This window comes from Globicephala melas, chromosome 10, assembly GCF_963455315.2.
Source record: "Globicephala melas chromosome 10, mGloMel1.2, whole genome shotgun sequence".
NCBI classification, from domain to species: Eukaryota; Metazoa; Chordata; class Mammalia; order Artiodactyla; family Delphinidae; genus Globicephala; species Globicephala melas.
Window position 1 is genome coordinate 77,451,322 of NC_083323.1, and position 25,926 is coordinate 77,477,247.

The window sequence follows — 25,926 nt, forward strand, 5'->3', positions numbered from 1 at the left end:
AAAAAAAAAAAACCCAAAAAAATAAAAACAAAACAACAAACAAACAACCCCCCCCAAAAATATAAAGAAAACATTTTTAATCTTATAATACAGTACCTTGAAAAGTACAGTAGTACAGTACAACAGCTGGCATACAGGGGCAGGTAGCGAGTCAACAGGCAAGAATAGTTACTGACTGGAGGAGGGATGGGAGATGGGAGATGGTAGAGCTGAAGGATCGTCAGCAATAGGAGATGGAGGGCAAGCTGCAAGTTCACTCATGTTAATGGCACAGGGCCTGGTTCCTTGCTGGATTCAACTCCATTTACCATCTTGAAAAAAATGATCCAGTGATGTCTGGGTAGTAGCTCTTTTTTTCTCGTCATAGATGACACGGTAGCACTGGATTGCATTCTGAACGGCTGCTGTAGCCTTCGTGTACCATCCTACGTTCAGGTCCTGTGCCTCAAAAACTAACAGTGCCTCCTCAAATAAAGAAAATCCCCTTGCCATTTTCTGTGTCATGAATCTCTTCGGTTCTTCAGTTACTTCTTCTTCCTCTTGTCTCTCTTCACCCTTTCTCTGGGTCTCCAATTCCATCAGGTCTTCATTAGTAAGCTCCTCATGTTGCACAGCAAGGAGTTCAATGAAGTCATCCTCTTGCAGATCTAGCTCCAGCTTCTCACTGAGGGTCTCTAAGTTGCTGAAGACCTCTTTGGACTCCTCATTTACTTTCTCAAATCCATGAAAATTTTGAACAAACTGTGGGCAAAGATTCTTTCAAACAGGAAGAGAGCCCTTGGCTAGGTTTTTGAGGCATCTTGGGTTCTCTGAATGATAAACTAAGAAAGGCTTCAGCTTCATATCACCAGAAGCATTGCCATGAAACAACAGAGTTACCTTATCTTTTGCTGCTTTATAGCCTGTCACCAACTTTGCCTCCTTACTGATGTAACTTTGGTCTGGCATCCTCTTCCAGTAGAGTCCTGTCTCATGCACATTAAAAACCTGCTCAGGTAAATACGTGCCTTCATGAATAATTTCTCTAAGTGTTTCAGGAAATTCCCAGGCAGCTACCGCATCTGTACTCGCTCCCTCACCACTTACTTTTACATTGTGGAGGCTGGCTCTAGCCTTGAACCGATGAAACCAGCCATGGCTGGCATTAAAAGATGCACCCTCTGATTCTTAGCCATGTTCCTTCTTCAAGTGTTCATAAAGCCTTTTAGCTCTCTCTTGAATCAGCATTAAGCTGAGTGAGACTCGATGCTGATGCTGATCCTGCACCCACACACTGAGAAGTTTCTCCATTTCCTCCATCACTTTTCCATGCTTCTTCAATATTATTGTTGACATTATCGGCACAGCAGACGTCACATGTTCCATGATCTTGTCCTCATTCTTTAGAATTGTGCCGGTGGTTGAATGGCTCATGTTATAAGAATGAGTGACGTCTACCATCTTTTCGCCTGACTCCACTCTCTTAATTATTTTCATTTTTGTTTCCATTGTTATCGCTTGGTGCTTCTTTAGCAGTACAGCTACATCATCACTGCTTTTATGCTTGCTTCTGGACATCCTGGGCTTGAAATAAAGACACTGTACTGCTTTACTGTATACAGTACTGTAAAGTACACAAAAGCACAACCACTTTAGAGGATGCACGCATGTGACAATGTATGCCAGACACGTGAACTAACGCTTGATTGGTCATGCTAAGGCATGTTCACATCTTTGAAAGTTCTCAACTTGAAGGTTCGTATGTAGGGGACTTACTGTAATTAAAACTCTCGTTTTAATCCAAACAAGAGTACGGTAGCATGGGCTGTAACTACAACCAGGTGAAGATGTGTAATCATTACCCTCCCCAGGTTTAGACATCAGATGATTTCTTGTTAATAGGAATTAAAGAAAATTCCCTGTAGCAGGATTATGAATATTTCTCTTTGCTTACACTGGGTCTAGTTTAGGTGTTGGGAACACAAAAACAAGTGTTTATGTATTCTTTGGCTTTAAAATCAGATGTGTGCTCAAATCCTGGCTCCCTTCTTGCTAGCTGGGTCATTTTGTGCAGGTTACTCACTCTCACTGAGCCTCGAATTTCTCAGTGTAAAACGGAATTATAAAGACTGAGTTAAACCATTGAGCACAGCATCCCAATAAATGGAAGCCCTCATCAGCTGCGTTGTGAAACATGGTGCTGGGTATTTGTACTTCTTGTGTGTAAGGTTTTTGCCAATGGAAACTGTGGGGGAACCTGTCATCCTGAAATGCACTGGACACTGGGATCTCTTTAGAGCAAGAAGCTCTTTTGAGAAAGGCTGGAACTTGATCAGAATTTGAATTTTCTCCAAGACAAAGGCCTATATAAGGTATTCTGTAAGGCTGCTTTTGTACCGCCAAGCAAAACCACCCCATATAATTAGGCCTCAGTGAAGCCAGATGTCCTAGGAATGGTCGAGTAGGTTTATAGTTTCAAACTGAGGACAGGGTCTCTGTCAAAACATTATCGTCACCCAAACTGTTGACATTTCTTCTAATTTGCTGAAGCAGATTATGATGAAATTGGCAGTTAGGCCTTTGACATGCAAGTAAATGAAATCACTGACTTAGCGCAGTTCTTCCTTGATTTACCATGGGGTTACATCCCAATAGAGCCATTATTAGTTGAAAATATCATACTTTGAAAATGCATTTAAGACACCTAACCCACCGAACATCGTAGCCTACAATTACATGTGCCCAGAACACTTACATTAGGTTACAATTGGCAAAATCATCTGACACAAAGCCTATTTTATAACAAAGTGTTGAATCTCTCATGTAATTTATGGAATACTGTACTGGAAGTGAAAAGCAGAATGGTTGTCTGGGTACAGTTCAGTTGTAGGTGTATCAGTTGTGTACCCTTGTGATCATGTGGCTGGATTTTGCCCATTATGGCCAATTAGGGACTTACTTATTTTTTTGAAGCGTGATGTGGGTCCAAAAGAAAAGCATCTTTGGAGGCCTAGCTTTGTCCTCTGACTGTACAGTCCCTATGCTGACATCACTGGGTTCAGGGGTCTGTACCACCTTCTGCAGCCCCTCTAGGGCAGGACCAGTCTCGCTGTCTCTGTACCTCAGTCCTTAGGTCATAATAACGATACTAACAGCTTGCATGTTTTGTCTTATTTCATCCTCGTACCCAATTTACAGATGAGGAAATGGAAGCCAGAATGGTTAGGTATATAATTCTGACACAACTTCAACATGTGTCTGATACCACCAAGCAATTCTCTGACACCAGCTGAATGTCCTATCAGATCCCACAGGTTAAGGGCTCAGTTCTACCATATTGCTCCCTCACCCATTTCAGATGCCAATTGCAAGTCCAGGTTATTATCTGTGCTTCTGACCTACTATAAATCGGAGGTTCCCACTACCCCCTCCTTGGGTTTTATTTATTTGCTAGGATGGCTCACAGAACTTGGGAAACGTTTTATTTATGAGATTACCAGTTTAATATAAAAGAGTATAACTTAGGAATAGCCAGATGGAAAGTTGCATAGTGCAGGGTATGGGGAAATGGTGTAGAGTTTCCATGCCTTCTGCAGTGGTGCATTCTCCCTGAATCTCCATGTGTTCACCAACCTGGAGGCTCTCTGAACACCAACTTTTTTTTTTTTAATGTAGGCTTCATTACACAGGCACGATTGATTAAATCATTGGCCATTGGTGACTGAACTCAATCTCTAGCCCCTTTTCCTACCTGGGAGGTTGTGGGGGGTGGGTAGAAGTGAAAGTTGCAACTATTCTATCACATGGTTTGTTCCCCTGGCAACTAGCTCCCATTCTTAAGTTACCTAGGGGCTTTTTGAAAGTCACCTCATTGACAACAAAAGACAGCTTTATCCCTCTCAACACTTAGGAAATTTCAAGTGTTTTAGGAGCTTTGTGTCTGGACCAGGGATGAAGACCAAATATATATATTTCTTATCATAAATCACAATATCACAGGTAACTTGTCCAAAGTCACCTGCTTAGTAAATGGTAAATGCAGGAGAAGGACTGGAGAAGTGTGGTTTTATGCAGATCCTACATAAGCCAAAGCACTGTGCTGACTCATAGCAGTGACTGTTAAACTCATCCAAACATTATTCAGCATCGACAAATTTATAAACACATCTGGACTTGAGGAAATAAGTATAAACTTAAAGTCTTAGATTCTTAAATGTTATTTCAGTATAAAGAATAAAAAAGATGATCTCATGGTTTCTAAAAGTAGTGATAGTTTTTCTTGGCATAGAACAAAATTCTTTCAGATGCTCTCCCTTGGCCTCTCAGATTACATAGTGTCTTCCTTCACACAGATGTGATGGTTGTGTTTCAATAATCGAATCTTGACTTACTACACACTCTCTCAGAAGAAGAGCATCTTTCTAGATGCAAGGTGAAGGAGCTTTCTTTGAATTACTGCCATCTGCTGTTGTTATCGTATCGAACTAGGGTCTGCTCACCCACCACAAAGCAAAGCCAACTTACTGACACTGGATTGTGGTGAAGGAAAGTACATCATTTATTGCAGGGCCCAGCAAGGAGTATGGGCAGCTCATGCTCAAAAGACTTGAACTCCTTGATGGTTTTTAGGGGAGCATTTTTAAAGGCAATATTTGGAGTGAGGGCTGCAGGATTCATGATTTTCTTCTGATTGGTTGGTGGTGAGGTAACAGGGTGGTGCTTTGGGAATCTCAATCATCAACCTTCTGGTTCCAAATAGTCTGTGGTCTATGTGTTTGTGGTCACCATGTAGTCACTATCCTCCACCTGGGGGGCGGGTGGCAGTGAGTGTCTTAGTTCCTTAAGAATAACTCAAATATATAAGATTTTTATATATATCCATCGAGAAGGAACTAGGACTCTGTTTTATCCAGAGATTTTGTCATTACTTTTTTATTTAATTGTTTTTCCTTTGTTTCTTCATTCTCTCACTTCTCTAATTAATAACTGCCTGTGCCTGATCTTTGGAACTCAGGGAAGGCCTAGGAGACTAAAGCCTTTTTATACAAACAAGAAACAGGGGACATGGAAGGACTGTGGTACCTGAGAGTGTTAGGGGAAACACTGACTGAAACTGCTCACCATGGCCAGGCACCAAGGTAACCATTTGCATGAGTTATTTTGTGACAGGAGGTCCTGGTAAGGAACACGAAAAACAAGCCATACCAACCAGAAGAATTCAGGAAAGATCAAAAGGAGATGCCAGTCCATATGTCCTACCAACATCCCAGAATCCTCCTCACTGGAATCCATCTTGGCTGAGTGATGTGTGTGCCACCAGGAAGGACCCTGAGTCAGAATGATTGTCCAGAGACAACCTGGAAACTAATCCTATCACTATAAAACCTGAGACTGTGAGCCATGTGGCAGAGCAGTCCTCCTGGGTTCCATTATCTTCCTGCTCTCCACCCAGGTGCCCCTTCCCAGTAAAGTCTCTTGCTTTGTCAGCATGTGTGTCTCCTCAGAAAATTCATTTCTGAGTGTTAGACAGGAGCCCACTTTTGGGACCTGGAAGGGGTCCCCCTTCCTGCAACAGGAGGGCCCCATAGGGTACTGCTTGGTTTTAATCCCCCCTTTTCTTTCATACTCCTTAATATTCGGGGGAACAGGTGTGGGACAAGAAAAGTAATAAAGTTTTGGATATAGAGGTTAATCATACACTCAGCAGAGGAACTCAGTTTCAGGGGCACTTGGTTTCCATGTGAGGGTTTGAACCCCAGCTTGTTATCCTTGAAATAAACTGCTGTCTTTCCAAAGATCCACTACCCAAGGTCACTTAGATGAAGACACAGCTGCTGTTCAGACAAAGGTTTAATAAAGGGCAGAACTCGAAGTTCTTTATAAAAGTTCTGACAACTGAAATGTGAAAAGAATATTTTGAAGAAAAAAAAGACTTAAAAAAGGACATTATATTACTGGATGTTAAAGTCTGTTTTTACAGAAAGACTTGGCCCTGGGTGGTTAGAGAGAACAGGTCTAGCATGATCTGTGACAATGAAGCTGACCATGTCCTCCTTCCCTGCATTCTGGAGGGCAGGTTCAAACAACTGTTAATCAGGGAAGGGAGGGGATGCAGAGACAAGGGAGGAGCAGTCAAGAAACAATAGTGCAGCCTTGGGGCAGGGTCCTGGTTCTGCCTCAAGGGATACACATAACGATATCTTTACGCTCTTCTACAGAACTAAAACTCCCACCAAATGGAAGATGTTCCAGAGAGAAAGTCACAGTTCAATAACCTCAAGAACCACAGATCACAAGACCACCTGACTCCAGAAGATCTCTAGATTGAAGAAATACAGGCCCTGCACGCACACTGATCCTTATCAGCAATCATGCCCCTTGACTACAAAACTCCTCACAACCACCCCACCCCGCCCAGGTTGGGACACACAGTTTTTGAGGGCACAAGCCCACTCTGTCTCCCTTTGCCTGGCAAAGCAATAAAGCGATTCTTTCCTACTTCACCCAAAACTCTGTCTCTGAGACTCGATTCAGCACCAGTGCACAGAGGCTGAGTTTCCAGCAACAGTCATGATGCTGAAGGCAGACTGGTTTGATGGAGATGGAATGAAACTCAAAAGCAAAGGTTGATTTCATTTCATATTTAAAATTTTCACATTTAAAAAATAGAAAGCGTGCATGCAAAACTGAATTTTTATTTTCTATCAAAAAAGTAAAATGGTCATTTCAAAATCAGATGAATTTATTTAAAAATGGTTTATCAGAAGCAGAATGTTTGTCACTTTTTGGGCATCCCAGTATCTACCCTTAGCCACACCTGGATTTCCTACTGGAAAGTCCCTCTCTACCTGCCATGTACAATTTTGTTGAGATTCAAAGTTTTCTGCTCTCTGCATCAGTCCTCTGATGACTTTGGACAAGCCAGTCATCTCACTAACCTAGGGGGGATGAAGGTACATGACCTGAATCTAAACTCTGCTAATAGGATTCTCTCTACTGAGGACTTTGATGTTAAGTGAGACAAAAACAGTGGAAGTTTATCATTTATTCCAGTGACGATTCTCAGATCTTACTGTCAAAACCCCATATTAATTTGCTCAGGCTGCTATAACAAAAATACCACAGACTAGGTGATTTACACAATAGAAATGTATTTTCTCACAGTTCTGGAAGCTAGAAGTCCACGATCAAGGTGTTGGTAGGTCTGGTTTTCTCTGAGGTCTCTCTCCCAGACTTGCAGATGGCTGCCTTCTCCTTGGGTTCTCATGTGCTCTTTCCTCTGTGAATGCATCCCTGGTGTCTCTGTGTCCTAATCTCTTCTTCTTATAAGGACACTGGTCAAATTGGATTAGACAACCTCCCCCCCCACCCCCAGCCAATGGCCTTATTTAACTTAATCACCTCTTTAAAGGCCAAAATGCAGTCACATTCTGAGGTACTGGGGATTAGGGCTTCAACATTTGAATTTCAAATTCAGCCCATAACATCTCCCATTTCTTGTTTACTAAAAGCCAGCTTCCTCCACATTCCTTTCAATTCTGTGAGCTCCCCCTACCCTCACTGTATAGTCTTCTTATTTAAGTTACCTAAAGTCACTTTTTGTTCTTTCGCTAATGCACACCCAGTGTCGAGCAGACTGAAAGACGTTCCCATGGGATTATGTAAACACTGACATGGTGGAGCAGTTTGACATAGAAAGGGTCATTCTGTAGGAACTTCTTTTTTGTTTTTTTTGGTCTAAAATTTGTTGAATCTTGCAGTCAAAATGTACAAACTTCGAGTTATAAGATAAATAAGCACTGGGGATGTAATGTGCAACATTAACACTGCTGTATGTTACATGTGACAGTGTGAAGAGGGTAAGTCCTAAGAGTTCTCATCACAAGGAAAAAGGCTTTTAAAAAATATTTCTTTAATTTTTTTACTTACATGAGATGATGGATGTTCACTAAACATTGTGATAATCACTTTATGATGTATGTAAGTCAAATCATTGTGCTTAATTATCATTAAACTTCTACTGTGTTGTATGTCAATTATTTCTTAGTAAAACTGGAAGAAAAAAAACTAACATAATTCACACACACAAAGCTGTTGAATCAAAATCTTCTCTCAGAAGCAGCTGGTGAGAGAGACGCTGATGAGGTTGGAATGATTAGGATGAGCTAATGAGATGCTGTGATGGGAATTACTGATAAAATTTTATTCTCCAGCATTTGCACTTATGAATTAATTTTGTCATTTATGTGTGTGAATGATAAAAGTTACCTTTTCAGAAACATCCACTGACATTTTACACCATTCATAATAGACACAACTCTTCCTCTGAGACAATAAGAAGGAGGAAGATGAAAAGAAAGTTTGTGAACTAGAGAGCGTCTGAGATCAGTCACTCCACAGGACCCCATCCTCTCAGCAGAGCGAAGGTGCACCTGTGAACTCTCCTCACAGACTTCAGACACCTCACGTACTTTGATTTCATTTAAAGCTCACAACCAAACTGTGGGAGGAATGAAGGTCACCCACAGGTGCGGTGAAGGGAAATGAGGAACAACTTTGCAACAAGAGCTGGGAAATAAGGACATATCTGGAGCCATCAACTAGAGATGAGCAAATCTCCATTGCAGCACAGCTGAGGACAAAGAAAACACATGTGGGGGAGCAGCCCATTTTAAAGACATTTACCAGCAAAACTTGTGGTTTTTTAATAGGAGAAGGAACATAGATTAGAGGATTTTTTTTGGTAGGATGCCCCATTATTATGTTTTTCTCCTGATAGGACTTGAGTTAAGGGTTTTTGGGAGGAAGACCACAAAGGTAAAGTGTCATAGAGAGTACACACTATCAGCAGATGGTTTATGAATACCAATGCTGACCTTGCTCACCTGGCTGAGGTAGTCGTTGTCAGGTTTCTCCATTGCAAAGTTACTCTTTTTTTCCCTTGTACAGTTCTCTTTAGAAGGATGTCACTAGGCACAGCCTGTACCTAAGGAAGGGGGAGAGGATTCTTTTCAAGGTGGAGGATTAGTAAATTAAGCACAAGGGAAATCAAGGGAGGGAGGTAAGGGTAACAGATGGAATGATGGGTGCATGTCTAACAGGACAAACCGCTGGCTGAAGAAGGGGAGCAAGAAGAAACAGGCTGACAGAATTGAGGACAGACAGCTAATTTAGCAGGAATAAATAATTGAAATAGAGTATAGACTGGCAGTCTGTTGGAGTTGGGGCATTTAAAAATGGTGTTGAGATATAAACAGAAGCCAGGTGAGGGTCCTTGTTGCTGGAGCAGAAACCCCTGTTCACACAGCATGGTGAGCAATGGCCCCAAAGAGTGTTTATACTTTACTACAAGTATTGGGCTATGAATTAACACTGTTATATTCTACCACGTAAAAGCCTATCAGGATATGAAAGAGTTTTTCACTTCCTTATGAAACAATAAGACTACAGATCACAATTTAATATCCTAGAATATTCTAAAATTGCTTGACTGAACGATGACATTAGGCTTACCAGTTTTATTTTGTTTACAGTTGATTTTACAGCCCAGCTCATCATTTATACAGTTTCCATCTGAATTCGTAGACGAGAAACTTTCCTATGAGCCCTCTCTTCATAAATTCATTTTAGAACCATCCCACATTAGATTTCATATAATATCATTTGAAAAAACTAAAGTAAGACATCAAATAAATTATACCTCCCAGAGACCTTCGAGATGGCGGAAGAGTAAGATGTGGAGATCACCTTCCTCCCCACAAATACACCAGAAATACATCTACACGTGGAACAACTCCTACAGAACACCTACTGAAGGCTGGCAGAAGACCTCAGACCTCCCAAAAGGCAAGAAACTCCCCACGTACCTGGGTAGGGCAAAAGAAAAAAGAAAAACAGAGACAAAAGAATAGTGATGGGACCTGCACCAGTGGGAGGGAGCTGTGAAAGAGGAAGGGTTTCCACACACTAGGAAGCCCCTTCATGGGTGGGGACTGCGGGTGGCAGAGTGGGGGGAGCTTCGCAGCCGTGGAGGAGAGCGCAGCAATAGGGGTGCGGAGGGCAAAGCAGAGAGATGCCTGCACAGAGGATCGGTGCCGACCAGCACTCACCAGCACGAGAGGCTTGTCTGCTCACCCGCCGGGACGGGCGGGGGCTGGGAGCTGAGGCTCGGGCATTGGTTGGAGCGCAGGGAGAGGACTGGGGCTGGCGGAGGGAACACAACCTGCAGGGGGTTAGTGCACCACGGCTAGCCAAGAGGGAGTCCAGGGAAAAGTCTGGACCTGCCGAAGAGGCAAGAGACTTTTTCTTCCCTCTTTGTTTCCTGGTGCGCGAGGAGAGGGGATTAAGAGCGCTGCTTAAAGGAACTCCAGAGACGGGCACGAGCCGCGGCTAAAAGCACGGACCCCAGAGATGAGCATGAGACGCTAAGGCTGCTGCTGCCGCCACCAAGAAGCCTGTGTGCGAGCACAGGTCACTATCCGCAACTCCCCACCCGGGAGCCTGTGCAGCCCGCCACTGCCAGGATCCCGTGATGCAGGGACAACTTCCCCGGGAGAACACACGGCGTGCCTCAGACTGGTACAACGTCACGCTGGCCTCTGCTGCATCAGGCTTGCCCCGAATCCGTGCCCCTCCCTCTCCCCGGCCTGAGTGAGCCAGAGCCCCCGAATCAGTGGCTCCTTTAACCCCGTCCTGTCTTGAGTGGGAACAGACGACCTCAGGCAACATACACGCAGAGGCGGGTACAAATCCAAAGCTGAACCCCGGGAGCTGTGAGAACAAAGAAGAGAAAGAGAAATCTCTCCCAGCAGCCTCAGGAGAAGCAGATTAAATCTCCACAATGAACATGATGTACCCTGCATCTGTGGAATACCTGAATAGACAACGAATCAGCCCAAATTGAGGCAGTGGACTTTGGGAGCAATGATATATATATATTTTTTCCTTTTTTTCTTTTTGTGAGTGTGTATGTGTATGCTTCTGTATGTGATTTTGTCTCTATAGCTTTGCTTTTACCATCTGTCCTAGGGATCTGACTGTTTTTTTTTTTTTTTTACTATAGTTTTTAGCACTTGTTGTCCTTGGTGGATTTGTTTTTTGGTTTGGTTGCTCTCTTCTTTCTTTTTCTTTTATTACTTTTTATTATTTTTTAGTTTTTAATAATTATTTTTTACTTTTTATTTTAATAACTGTCCTTTCTTTCTACTTCTACTAATTTCTTTCCACTTTTTCTCCCTTTTATTCTGAGCCATGTGGATGAAAGGCTCTTGGTGCTGCAGCCAGGAGTCAGTGCTGTGCCTCTGAGGTGGAAGAGTCAACTTCAGGACACTGGTCCACAAGAGACCTCCCAGCTCCACGTAATATCAAATGGCGAAAATCTCCCAGAGATCTCCATCTCAACACCAAGACCCAGCTTCACTCAACGACCAGCAAGCTACAGTGCTGGACACCCTATGCCAGACTACTAGCAAGACAAGAACACAGCCCCATACATTACCAGAGAGGCTGCCTAAAATCATAATAAGGCCACAGACACCCCAAAACACACCACCAGACGAGGACCTGCCCATCAGAAAGACAATATCCAGCCTCATCCACCAGAACACAGGCACTAGTACCCTCCACCAGGAAGCCTACACAACCCACTGAACCAACCTTAGCCACTGGGGACAGACACCAAAAACAACGGGAACTACGAACCTTCAGCCTGCAAAAAGGAGACCCCAAACACAGTAAGATAAGCAAAATGAGAAGACAGAGAAACACACAGCAGATGAAGGAGCAAGGTAAAAACCCACCAGACCTAATAAATGAAGAGGAAATAGGCAGTCTACCTGAAAAAGTATTCAGAGTAATGATAGTAAAGATGATCCAAAATCTTGGAAATAGAATAGACAAAATGCAAGAAACATTTAACAAGGACATAGAAGAACTAAAGAGGAAACAAGCAATGATGAACAACACAATAAATGAAATTAAAAATACTCTAGAAGGGATCAATAGCAGAATAACTGAGGCAGAAGAACGGATAAGTGACCTGGAAGATAAAATAGTGGAAATAACTACTGCAGAGCAGAATAAAGAAAAAAGAATGAAAAGAACAGAGGACAGTCTCAGAGACCTCTGGGACAACATTAAACGCACCAACATTCGAATTATAGGGGTTCCAGAAGAAGAAGAGAAAAAGAAAGGGACTGAGAAGATATTTGAAGAGATTATAGTTGAAAACTTTCCTAATATGGGAAAGGAAATAGTTAATCAAGTCCAAGAAGCACAGAGAGTCCCATACAGGATAAATCCAAGGAGAAACATGCCAAGACACATGTTAATCAAACTATCAAAAATTAAATACAAAGAAAACATATTAAAAGCAGCAAGGGAAAAACAACAAATAACACATAAGGGAATCCTCATAAGGTTAACAGCTGATCTTTCAGCAGAAACTCTGCAAGCCAGAAGGGAGTTGCAGGACATATTTAAAGTGGTGAAGGAGAAAAACCTACAACCAAGATTACTCTACCCAGCAAGGATCTCATTCAGATTTGAAGGAGAAATTAAAACCTTTACAGACAAGGAAAACCTGAGAGAGTTCAGCACCACCAAATACCTAGAAACAAATGACAATGTAGACACAATGACCCAAAACCTATGGGATGCAGAAAAAGCAGTTCTAAGAGGGAAGTTTATAGCAATACAAGCCCACCTTAAGAAACAGGAAACATCTCAAATAAACAACCTAACCTTACACCTAGAGCAACTAGAGAAATAAGAACAAAAAAACCCCAAAGTTAGCAGAAGGAAAGAAATCATAAAGATCAGATGAGAAATAAATGAAAAAGAAATGAAGGAAATGATTGCAAAGATCAATAAAACTAAAAGCTGGTTCTTTTAGAATATAAACAAAATTGAATTAGCCAGACTCATCAAGAAAAAAAGAGAGAAGACTCAAATCAATAGAATTAGAAATGAAAGAGGAGAAGTAACAACTGACATTGCAGAAATACAGAAGATCATGAGAGATTACTACAAGCAACTCTGTGCCAATACAATGGACAACCTGGAAGAAATGGACAAATTTTTAGAAATGCACAACCTGCCAAGACTGAATCAGGAAGAAATAGAAAATATGAACAGACCAATCCAAGCACTGAAATTGAAACTGTGATTAGAAATCTTCCAAAAAACAAAAGCCCAGGATCAGATGGCTTCACAGGCGAATCTATCAAACATTTAGAGAAGAGCTAACACCTATCCTTCTCAAACTCTTGCAAAATATAGCAGAAGGAAGAACACTCCCAAATTCATTCTATGAGGCCACCATCACCTTGATACCAAAACCAGACAAGGATGTCACAAAGAAAGAAAACTACAGGCCAATATCAGGCCAATAGGATGTCACAAAGAAAGAAAACTACAGGCCAATATCACTGATGAACATACATGCAAAAATCCTCAACAAAATACTAGCAAACAGAATCCAACAGCACATTAAAAGGATCATACACCATGATCAAGTGGCGTTTATTCCAGGAATGCAAACATTCTTCAAAATATGCAAATCAATCAACGATATTAACAAATTGAAGGAAAAAAACCATATGATCATCTCAATAGATGCAGAGAAAGCTTTTGACAAAATTCAACACCGATTTATGATAAAAACCCTGCAGAAAGTAGGCATAGAGGGAACATTCCTCAACATAATAAAGGCCATATATGACAAACCCACAGCCAACATCATCCTCAATGTTGAAAAACTGAAAGCATTTCCACTAAGATCAGGAACAAGACAAGTGTGCCCACTCTCACCACTCTTATTCAACACAGTGTCGGAAGTTTTAGCTACAGCAATCAGAGAAGAAAAGGAAATAAAAGGAATCCAAATTGGAAAAGAAGAAGTAAAGCTGTCACTGTTTGCAGATGACATGATACTATACATAGAGAATCCTAAAGATGCTACCAGAAAACTACTAGAGCTAATCAATGAATTTGGCAAAATAGCAGGATACAAAATTAATGCACAGAAATCTCTTGCATTCCTATACACTAATGATGAAAAATCTGGAAGTGAAATTAAGAAACACTCCCATTTAGCATTGCAAGAAAAAGAATAAAATACCAGGAATAAACCTACCTAAGGAGACAAAAGACCTGTATGCATAAAATTATAAGACACTGTTGAAATAAATTAAAGTTGATACAAATAGATGGAGAGATATACCATGTTCTTGGATTGGAAGAATCAACATTGTGAAAATGACTCTACTACCCAAAGCAAACTACAGATTCAATGCAATCCCTATCAAACTACCACTGGCATTTTTCAAAGAACTAGAACAAAATTTTCACAATTTGTATCAAAACACAAAAGACCCCGAATAGCCAAAGCAATCTTGAGAAAGAAAAACGGAGCTGGAGGAATCAGGCTGCCTCACTTCAGACTATACTACAAAGCAACAGTAATCAAGACAGTATGGTACTGGCACAAAAACAGAAATATAGATCAATGGAACAGGATAGAAAGTCCAGAGATAAGCCCACACACATATCATCACCTTATCTTTGATAAAGGAGGCAGGAATATACAGTGGAGACAGGACAGCCTCTTCAATAAGTGGTGCTGGATAAACTGGACAGTTACATGTAAAAGTATGAGATTAGGACTCTACCTAAAAATAAGGTGAAAATGGATGAAAGACCTAAATGTAAGGCCAGAATCTAGCAAACTCTTAGAGGAAAACATAGGCAGAACACTCTATGACATAAATCACAGCAAGATCCTTTTTGACCCACCTCCTAGAGAAATGGAAATGAAAACAAAAATAAACAAATGGGACCTAATGAAACTTCAAAGCTTTTGCACAGCAAAGGAATCCATAAACAATACCAAAAGACAACCCTCAGAATGGGAGAAAATACTTGCAAATGAAGCAACTGACAAAGGATTAATCTCCAAAATTTATAAGCAGCTCATGCAGCTCAATATCAAAAAAACAAACAACCCAACCCAAAAATGGGTGGAAGATCTAAATACACATTTCTCTGAAGAAGTTATACAGATTGCCAACAAACACATGAAAGGATGCTCAACATCACTAATCATTAGAGAAATGCGAATCAAAAGGACAATGTGGTATCACCTCACACCAGTCACCAGAGCCATCATCAAAAAATCTACAAACAATAAATCCGGAGAGGGTGTGGAGAAAAGGGAACACTCTTGCATTTCTTTTGGAAATGTAAATTGATACAGTCACTATGGAGAACAGTATGGAGGTTCCTTAAAAAAACTACAAATAGAACTTCCTTATGACCCAGCAATCCCACTACTGGGCATATACCCCGAGAAAACCATAATTCAAAAAGAGTCATGTACCAAAATGTTCATTGCATCTCTATTTACAATAGCCAGGACATGGAAGCAACCTAAGTGTCCATCATCGGATGAATGGATAAAGAAGATGTGGCACATATATACAATGGAATATTACTCAGCCATAAAAAGAAATGAAATTGAGTTATTTGTTGTGAGGTGGATGGACCTAGAGTCTGTCATACAGAGTGAAGTAAGTCAGAAAGAGAAAGACAAATACCATATGTTAACACATATATATGGAACCTAGGGGGGAAAAATGTCATGAAGAAACTACGGGTAAGATTGGAATAAAGACACAGACCTACTAGAGAATGGACTTGAGGATCTGGGGAGGGGGAAGGGTAAACTGTGACAAAGTGAGAGAGTGGCATGGACATATATACCCTACCAAACTTTAAATAGATAGCTAATGGGAAGCAGCCACATAGCACAGGGAGATCATCTCGGTGTTTTGTGAAAACCTAGAGGGGTGGGATAGGGAGGGGAGGGAGGCTCAAGAGGGAAGAGATTGGGGATATATGTATACATATAGCTGGTTCACTTTGTTATACAGCAGAAAATAAAGCAACATTGTAAAGCAATTATACTCCAATAAAGATGTAAAAATTAAAAAATGTATGTAGCTCATAGGATTAAATGGATTAATTCAAGTAAAGTTCTTAGCACAGTTCCTGGGCCAATAGACATTAGCAGGAGCCAGATCTTATAGGCCATGATGAGGGCTTAAGATTGTATGAGAGACAGTTCTAGTGGTAGTATGGAGAATCAAGTAGAAGACAGGCAAGAAGCAGGGATACTAGCTAGAGAGCTTTCGCAAATATTCGGTCAAGAACTGGTGATAGAGCGTGGACCTGGTTAACGGAGTTTGAGGTAGTTCAAATTTGGAGGAAACTAGAGCAGTGTTCATGGAGGGAAAATATTTAAGCTGAGCCTTGAAGGAAGATATTTCCAAGGGAACCTCGGAAAAAAGCACAGATGACATGTCTTGAGCAGTGAAGAGTCAATGTGGTAATGGAACAAGAAATGGAAGAGGAAGTTGAAAGATTGAGACCAGAAAGATGAGTACTTTCAGAGCCTTACTTAACCTGCTTATTTGATACATAAAAGAACAGTGAGAGAAATAAATAGAACAGAAAGACATGGCTATGTCTTAGGAGTGACAGAGGAAGACCAATCAGATAAGAGGATCAAAGAAAAAGGGGTTACCAACCATGTAAATATTTTGGTAGGATGAAGATTAATGCTACTGATAACTTGAGGAAGATTCAAATTGTAGCGGCTGAAGACAGATTGCAAGTAACTAAGCAGGTGGGGAAAACTACAAGTCTTCATTTCACAACAGGCTCTTGGATTTCAGCAGATAAAGGTAAAGAACTTTAGCTTGAAAAAAGTACTAGGAGTCTAGGAGGGAGTGGAAGTGGCGGAGGCTGACAAAGGGAAAACCAGAACATGACTATAGGAGAATGCTTGAAGATTAAGATGTAGGGCAAGAGAAAAAGAAAAAAAAAAACCTCTGGAGCTCTGTACCAGAGAATGAACATAAAGTACAGTGTGATCCAAGACAATGATGGAAACCATGCATTGTGAAAAGAAGGCTATCAAGCTTCAATATATGTTTTTGCCATGGCAATTTTAGAGACTCATGTTTTTATATAAACACCACACTAAAGAAGGAATATCACAAGTGACTTCATGAATCATCAGAATGAGAATTTGCTCTTGAATGTGAGCGCTTTACTGAATATAAAATCCTCTAGATAAAGTTTCACTTTTGTAGCAAGGTCTCTTTGATTATAAGATCACTTATAGAAATTAAATCATTTCACATTATTTTACCTCTTTATTTTCTAAAAATGTGTTAGGTAACATGAAGAAAATATGTGAATTTTGGGGTTACCTAAAGTCTTAAATTTCTTTGAGTAAATAGGAAACAGACTCTGGAAGTACCTATAATGAATACCTGTTATATGGCTGCCCAGTATCTATTTTTCTTCCTTCTTGGAGTAATAGCCTGAATTTCTTTTCAATACCTACCCAGTCCTTCCATTCTCACCGTTGTGATTTACATGGAAAATGGGCCTCATTTGCCCCAGAGAAAGGCCCTGATTCAGAAGCAATCTGAATGTGCCATCTCTGAATGTTTTGGAATTGGCACGATTACCTAAGCTGGTCAAATCAGTGACTCTTAAATACTTTTGCTGAATATATGATATAGATTCTCTTTGTTTCACAAAAAGGATTCATGTAATTCTTAGAGTTTCTCAAAGTCAGTTTAGGATTATGAACTGGGGTGTGGGGGGAGGGAGTAAGTTTGTCCAAAAACAGTCAACACCAGGGAAGTGACAGTTAAAAACTGAAAGAAACTAGGTTCTAAGTCACATTATGTGAGCTTCTAGTCTCACTCCTAGCAACATGTATCTCTGTAGTTTCAAAGGAAGTTAATTGGTTCACTCTCTGTAAGCCATTCTCAGTTGGGTTTTTCTATTACTTGCTATACTTGAAAGCTTCCTAGGTGACAGAATCTGTGATCTAGACACTAAAGCTTATGTGTCACTTTTCCATCAGCTGTCAGGATGTTGGTGAACTTGTCTATGGAAATAGATGTCATTTTTATGAAAAGTGAGCATTTTGGGACCCTTATGTATGTTGTATAAGTTCTTTAAAATGTTTAGTTTTACAGAGAACCTTTTTTTTTAATAATAAAGATATTCAATTCACCATGAAAAGCATAAGAGACTTAGAAAAATAAATAAAATCTGCTTATAGCTGAAGGCCCAACTACACAAAAGTTGGATTTGAAGGTTGTCCCTTATCTATTTTCTGACAGCAAATATTGCAGGATCATTTGCTTATATTAATGTAAGTTTCAATATATGTTAATTATGAATAGAACAAGCCTAGAAAGTGATAAAACCAATTCACACTCAACTTGTCAAAAGAAATAGTAATAAGCTTCTTCCCTTAAGTGAAGCATGTTAACCTCTTCCCCACCCAGGTTCTAAAGTAATTCATAAGTAGACAAGAGGTATGTGGAACATGATGTATTATCTTTATTACTAATAACTCTCATTCTCTAATTTCAGCCTTATATCTGTGTAAAAGAGGGCTTCCTTACACTGAGCCCCATAATGATACAGACATACGCATCCAGCCGCAGACAGCACTGGACCCAGACTATTTTGCCGCCTGCCCTTGTAAGACTTATGGAGAAATGGGGCCCAATGCATGCTTTCTGTGAGCAGCTTATTCCCAAAGAGAGGGGAGAAAGTGCTACTTATGCTCACTTCTTTGTCCCAAATTCAAGCAAGTCATCACACCTCTACCAATCTAGGTCCAACCAGGAGACAGAACACGGTAAATTTAACCAGAATTGTTAAGCTATAATAGAGTGAAATAAATACAATTACCCCTCTGTATCCATGGGTTCTGCACCCCGGATTCAACCAACCGTAAATTGAATTGCAGTAGATTGAATCCTCGGATGCAGAATCCTCCAATGTGGAGCCCCGGGGTAACTGAGGGCAGACTGTACTACTCCATTTTATATAAGAGACTTCAGCAATCGCAGGGGACTGGGGGTGCAGGGGGAGCCTTAGAACCAATTCCTTGCTCATGCTGAGAGATGATTGCGTGTTGAGAACTCTTAACAGTACCCTAGGGCAGAGGGAGAGTACCCAAGGAAAGGCAAGCTTGGAAGAGGATCCCCCTCTGGCATTCATACCTCTGATGGAATAAAATTTAAAGGCAGGACAAAAAAAGTTAAACACAGAATTCTGTTTTGGCCTTCTCCCTCCCTAATGTCCAGTGTGCATCTGCATTACACATTAAGCAGAGCTCTTCAAATCTTCACGATCTAAAACAGAGAGAGATGATAAATATTTTAGCTACTCAAAACTTGAAAGAGATACTCGTTACATATCTCCTTGCTTTAGATCAGAGAGAGTGTGAAGGCGGAGCAGGTCTCGTTTCTTCAAGATTTCTTCAAATAGCTTTATGAATGTGCATTTGAAATCAAAAACAGTTATATGTGATAATGGAAGTCTGACAGATCAGCACTCAAAATTTGCATGTGGAGAATATAAGCAGAGTGTTGGTAGTACTAGTTCAGCTTCTGTTAATCATTTTGATGATTTATATCCACCTACAGGGAGCTCATGTATTGCTTCATCCCTTCAGAGTCTTCCACCAGGGACAAAACTAGACAGTTTAACTCTCTTGCAATGTGGAGAGAATACATCTCCAGTTTTGGATGCTGTGCTGAAGAGTAAAAGCTCAGAGTTTTTAAAGCATGCAGAGAAAGAAATAATAGAAGTAGCTAGTGGCCTTCCTGATTCAGGAAGAGGATTTGCTTCCTGGGAAAACAGACATAATAATGGACTATCTGGGAAATGTGTGCAAGAGGCTCAAGAAGAAGGGAATTCCATACTGCCTGATAGAAGAGGAAGACCAGAAATCTCTTTAGATGAAGAAGGTGGAAGAGGACATACACATCCTTCTGATGACTCAGAAGTTGTATTTTCTTCTTGTAATTTGAATTTAATCATGGAGGACAGTGATGGTGTAACATATACCTTAAAATGTGACAATAGTGGTCATGCCTCAGAGATTGTATCCACTGTCCATGAAGATTATTCTGGTTCTTCCGAAAGTTCAAGTGATGAAAGAGATTCAGAAGATACACATTCTGATGATAGCAGTATTCCAAGAAACCGTCTTCAGTCTGTTGTGGTTGTGCCAAAGAATTCTACTTTGCCCATGGAAGAAATAAGTCCTTGTTCTTCTTGGAGCAGTCAAAGTTACAGACACTATTCTGACCACTGGGAAGATGAGCGATTGGAGCCAAGGAGGCATTCATATGAGGAAAAATTTGAGAGTATAGCAAGTAAAGCCTGTCCTCACACTGAGAAGTTCTTCTTTCATAAAGCAACAGAGAAGAATTCAGAAATCTCTTTTATACAGCCCAGACAAAAACAGACAGATAATCACCTGTCTGAAATTGCTCATCCTCAGAGTGATGGGGTTGATAGTACAAGTCATACAGACATAAAATCTGACCCTCTAGGTCATCCAAATTCTGAGGAAACAGTGAAAGCCAAAATAACTTCTAGGCAGCAAGAAGAGCTGCCAGTTTATTCTTCTGATGATTTTGAAGATGTCTCAAGTAAGTCTTGGCAACAGACCACTTTCCCTAACAGGCCAGATAGTAGACTGGGTAAAACAGAGTCAAATTTTTCTTCTTGTAAGATCTCCCGAGTGGATGGTTTCCGTTCATCATCAGAAGAGCTCAGAAATCTAGGGTGGGACTTCTCTCAACAAGAAAAGCCTACTACCACATATCAGCAACCTGACAGCAGCTATGGAGCCTGTGGTGGACACAAGTATCAGCAAAGTGCAGAACAGTATAGTGGGACATGTACTTACTGGCAAGGCAATGGCTACTGGGATCCAAGATCAGCAGGTAGGCTGCCTGGAACTGGGGTTGTGTATGATCGAATTCAAGGGCAGGTACCAGATTCCTTAACAGATGACCGTGAAGAGGAGGAGAATTGAGATCAACGTGGAGGATCTCACTTTTCAGGCCAGTCCAATAATTTTTTTCTGTCCCTTCAGAAGGACAAGGGGTCAGTGCAAGCACCTGAAATAAGCAGCAATTCCATTAAGGACTCTTTAGCTGTGAATGAGGAGAAAGATCTTTCGAAAAACTTAGAAAAAAATGATATGAAAGATAGAAGGCCTCTTTAAAAAAGGATAAAGGAATTGGAGAGTGATTCTGAAAGTGATGGTGAGCTTCAGGACAGAAAGAAAGTTAGAGTGGAGGTAGAGCAGGGAGAGACATCAGTGCCTCTAGGCTCAGCATTGGTTGGGCCTTCGTGTGTCATGGAGGACTTCAGGGACACAGAGCGATAGAAGGAATGTGCCAAACAAGGGAAGATGCCTTGTTACTTTGATCTGATTGAAGAAAATGTTTATTTAACAGAAAGAAAGAAGAATAAATCCCATCGGGATATTAAGCGAATGCAGTGTGAGTGTACACCTCTTTCTAAAGATGAAAGAGCTCAAGGTGAAATAGCATGTGGGGAAGATTGTCTTAATCGTCTCCTCATGATTGAATGTTCTTCTCATTGTCCAAATGGGAATTATTGTTCCAATAGACAGTTTCAAAGAAAACAGCATGCAGATGTGGAAGTCATATTCACAGAAAAGAAAGGCTGGAGCTTGAGAGCTACTAAAGACCTTCCTTCGAACGCCTTTGTCCTGGAATATTGTGGAGAGGTACTTGATCATAAAGAGTTTAAAGCCCAGGTAAAGGAGTATGCACGAAACAAAAACATCCCCTACTATTTAATGGCCCTGAAGAATGATGAGATAATAGATGCCACTCAGAAAGGAAATTGCTCCCGTTTCATGAATCATAGCTGTGAACCAAACTGTGAGACTCAAAAATGGACTGTGAACGGACAACTGAGAGTTGGGATTTTTACCACCAAGCTGGTTCCTTCAGGCTCAGAGTTAACATTTGACTATCAGTTCCAAAGATATGGGAAGGAAGGACAGAAATGTTTCTGTGGGTCGGCTAATTGCCAGGGTTACCTGGGAGGAGAGAACAGAGTCAGCATCAGAGCAGCAGGTGGGAAAATGAAGAAAGAACGATCTCGGAAGAAGGATTCGGTGGATGGAGAGCTAGAAGCTCTGTTGGAGAATGGTGAGTGTCTCTCTGATAAAAACCAGGGTGCTCAGCTTATCCTGGCTAATGGTTAGAATTGAAACTTTGGAACAGAAACTTACCTGTCTCAAGCTCATACAGAACACACATTCACAGTCTTGCCTGAAGTCCTTTCTGGAACGTCATGGGCTGCCTTTGTTGTGGATCTGGATGGCAGAACTACGTGATGGCCGGGAAAGTAACCAGAAGCTTCAGGAAGAGATTATAAAGACTTTGGAATATTTATCCATTCCTACTAAAAATATGTTGAAGGAAAGCAAAGTACTTCCTATTATTCAACGTTGGTCTCAAACCAAGACTGCTGTCCCTCAGCTGAGCGAAGGAGATGGGTATTCTAGCGAGAATACATCACGTGCTTACACACCGCTCAACACACCTGATCCTTCCACCAAGCTGAGCATAGAAGCTGACACAGACACCCCCAAGGAGCTAATGTTTTGCAGACTTAATATTATAAGTGAAAATGGCATGGACAGTGTGATCTCTGATGCTACCAGCGAGCTAGAAGGCAAGGATGGCAAAGAGGACCTTGACCAGTTAGAAAACGTCCCTCTAGAAGAAGAAGAAGAGTCACAGTCACAACAGCTACTCACACAACAGCTGCCTGAATCTAAAGTTGATAGTGAAATTGCTGTGGAGGCCATTAAGCTACCGACATCTGAACCAGAGGCTGACACTGAAATAGAGCCTAAAGAGAGCAATGGCACAAAACTAGACGAACCTATTGCTGAGGAAACACCATCCCAAGATGAAGAGGAGAGTGTATCTGATGTAGAGAGTGAGAGGAGCCAGGAATAGCCACATAAAACAGTAGATATAAGTGATTTGGCCACCAAGCTCCTGGACAGTTGGAAAGACCTAAAGGAGGTATATCGAATTCCAAAGAAAAGGTAAACTGAAAAGGAGAGCACAATAACCGAACGAGGAAGGGATGCTGTTGGCTTCAGAGATCAAACAGTTGCCCCAAAGACTTCTAACAGGTCAAGAGAAAGAGACCCAGACAAACAAACTCAAAATAAAGAGAAAAGGAAATGAAGGGGCTGCCTCTCACCACCTTCTTCTGCCTATGAGTGGGGAACAAAAAGGCCAGGTGGCAGATATGATACACCAACTTTTAAAAAGAAAGTACGAATTAAAGATCACAATCAACTTTCTACAGAGGAGCGCCGAAAGTTGTTTGAGCAGGAGGTAGCTCAGTGGGAGGCTCAAAAAAAACAGCAGCAGATGCAGAACCTGGGAATGACGTCTCCACTGCCTTATGACTCTCTTGGCTACCATGCCCCTCGTCACCACTTTGCTGGCTACCCACCAGGTTACCCCATGCAGGCCTATGTGGATCCCAGCAATCCTAATGCTGGAAAGTGCTCCTCCCCACACCCAGCATGGATCCTGTGTGTTCTCCTTCTCCTTATGATTATTCTCAGCCCTTAGTGGGACATTCTACAGAACCCCTTGCTGCCCCTCCACCTGTGCCAGTGGTGCCACATGTGGCAGCCCCTGTGGAAGTTTCCAGTTCACAGTATGTGGCCCAAAGTGATGGTGTGGTACACCAAGACTCCAGTGTCACCGTCCTGCCAGTGCCAGCCCCAGGCCCAGTCCAGGGACAGAATTATGGTGTTTGGGATTCAAACCAACAGTCCGTGAGTGTACAGCAGCAGTACTCTCCTGCACAGTCTCAAGCAACCATATATTATCAAGGACAGGCTGGTCCAACTGTCTGTGGTGTGACATCACCCTATTCACAGACAACTCCACCAATTGTACAGAGTTATGCCCAGCCAAGTCTTCAGTACATCCAGGGACAACAGATTTTCACAGCTCACCCACGAGGAGTGGTGGTACAGCCAGCCACAGCCGTGACTACAATAGTTGCACCAGAGCAGCCTCAGCCCTTACAGTCACCTGAAATAGTTGTGACAAATAACCTCTTGGATTTACCACCCCCATCTCCTCCCAAACCAAAAACCATTGTCTTACCTCCCAACTGGAAGACAGCCTGAGACCCAGAAGGGAAGATTTACTACTACCATGTGATCACAAGGCAGACTCAGTGGGATCCTCCTACTTGGGAAAGCCCAGGAGATGATGCCAGCCTTGAGCATGAAGCTGAGATGGACCTGGGAACCCCAACATATGATGAAAATCCCATGAAGACCTCAAAAAAGCCTAAGACAGCAAAAGCAGATGCCTCCAGTGAGCTGGCTAAGGAAAGCAAAGAAGTATTCAGAAAAGAGATGTCCCAGTTCATTGTCCAGTGCCTGAACCCTTACTGGAAACCTGACTGCAAAGTGGGAAGAATTACCACAACTGAAGATTTCAAACACCTAGCTTGCAAGCTGACTCACGGCCTTATGAATAAGGAGCTGAAGTACTGTAAGAACCCTGAGGACCTGGAGTGCAATGAGAATGTGAGACACAAAACCAAGGAGTACATTAAGAAGTACATGCAGAAGTTTGGGGCTGTTTACAAACCCAAATGGGACACTGAATTAGAGTGACCTTCAGGGCCAGGGTGGGAGGACGGGCAAGCTGGTAGGAGAGACTCTGGGGAGAAGAAATCCCGTGGGCCCTCTCTCCCCACCCCACTGTCAGGCTGTGCTACTGATGACACATCACCCTGGGGAATTCAAACCTGCAGAATGAGCTCACAAAAATGAGCTCCATCTACAACAAGCGGTCCCTGGTTGTGAGCTGTTGGTAGAGGCCATCTGAGGCAAGGGTTTAGGCCCTTGAGACCTTACCTTCTGAGACCTTGGCCAGGCCTGACCCCACTCTTAAGGCTGGGTCTCCTCCTTGGCGGTGCTGTCAGCGCACAGACTCATGCGCATCCCCACCCACGACCCCTTACCCTGACGATCTGTATTATATTTTAATGTATATGTGACTATATTGAAAATAATTTGTCTTTCCTGGTTTTTGGCTTTTGTTTTGCTTTTAAGCCTCTGCGTGCTAGGATCACAGAAGACTTTGTAAGGATGTTTTAAGTTCTCCTGCAAGGTTTAATGTGTTATCATGTAAATATTCCAGAGCAGGCTGCCTTGTGGTTTCAGCCAGCCTTGTGCTATGTTGATAAGATTGATTTACTGCTTAAAATCACTTTACTTGGGCTTCCCTGGTGGCGCAGTGGTTGAGAGTCCACCTGCCGATGCAGGGGACGCAGGTTCATGCCCCGGTCCGGGAGGATCCCACATGCCGCGGAGCAGCTGTGCCCATGAGCCATGGCCGCTGAGCCTGCGCATCCAGAGCCTGTGCTCCGCAAAGGGAGAGGCCACAACAGTGAGAGGCCCGCGTACCGAAAAAAAAAATCACTTTACTTTATCCAATTTTTACTGAACTTTTTATGTAAAAAATAGAATCAATTAAAGAAAAAAAAAGGATAAGTCTATGCCTTCAACTTCTAACAGGTGGAAGAGTTCTCAGTGCTTTCTGAGAATCTGCTTCCCAGGTTTTAATACTCAGTTTGGCTCCAACCGAATTCCCTTTTTCTTAACTTGATGGTTAATTGAATTTTGGAGAAGGTGCGGTTGCAGACAACCACTGGCTGGTGAGAAAGTTTGCTGGGTTAGGGTCATCTGATAAACAGGAAACAATCACCTAGGGCACAGGCAAGCCAAGGCATGTAAGCAGGTTGCTGAGGAAGCTGGGATGTTTCTGCAGGTACCAAGCCAGAGCGGACATTGCCCACCTTGGAAAGGTCTCAGGAACATCCCTGCAGGGGGCAGGAAAGTCAGGCCTGGTCATGCTTGGGAGTGTGTGTGGTGCGGGCTGTGGGCTGCTACAGCATGAAGCCAGAAGCATGCGGTGTGCCTCTTAAGACAGCAGCAAGGTGAACACCAAGGCTCCTGGG

The 25,926-nt window shown here is 41.9% G+C and overlaps 1 pseudogene; it reads left to right on the forward strand.

The window, feature by feature from the left end:
- The first annotated feature begins 1,799 nt into the window (after positions 1 to 1,799).
- Positions 1,800 to 24,622, forward strand: LOC115839093 (histone-lysine N-methyltransferase SETD2 pseudogene; annotated as a pseudogene).
- The last annotated feature ends 1,304 nt before the right edge of the window (positions 24,623 to 25,926 follow it).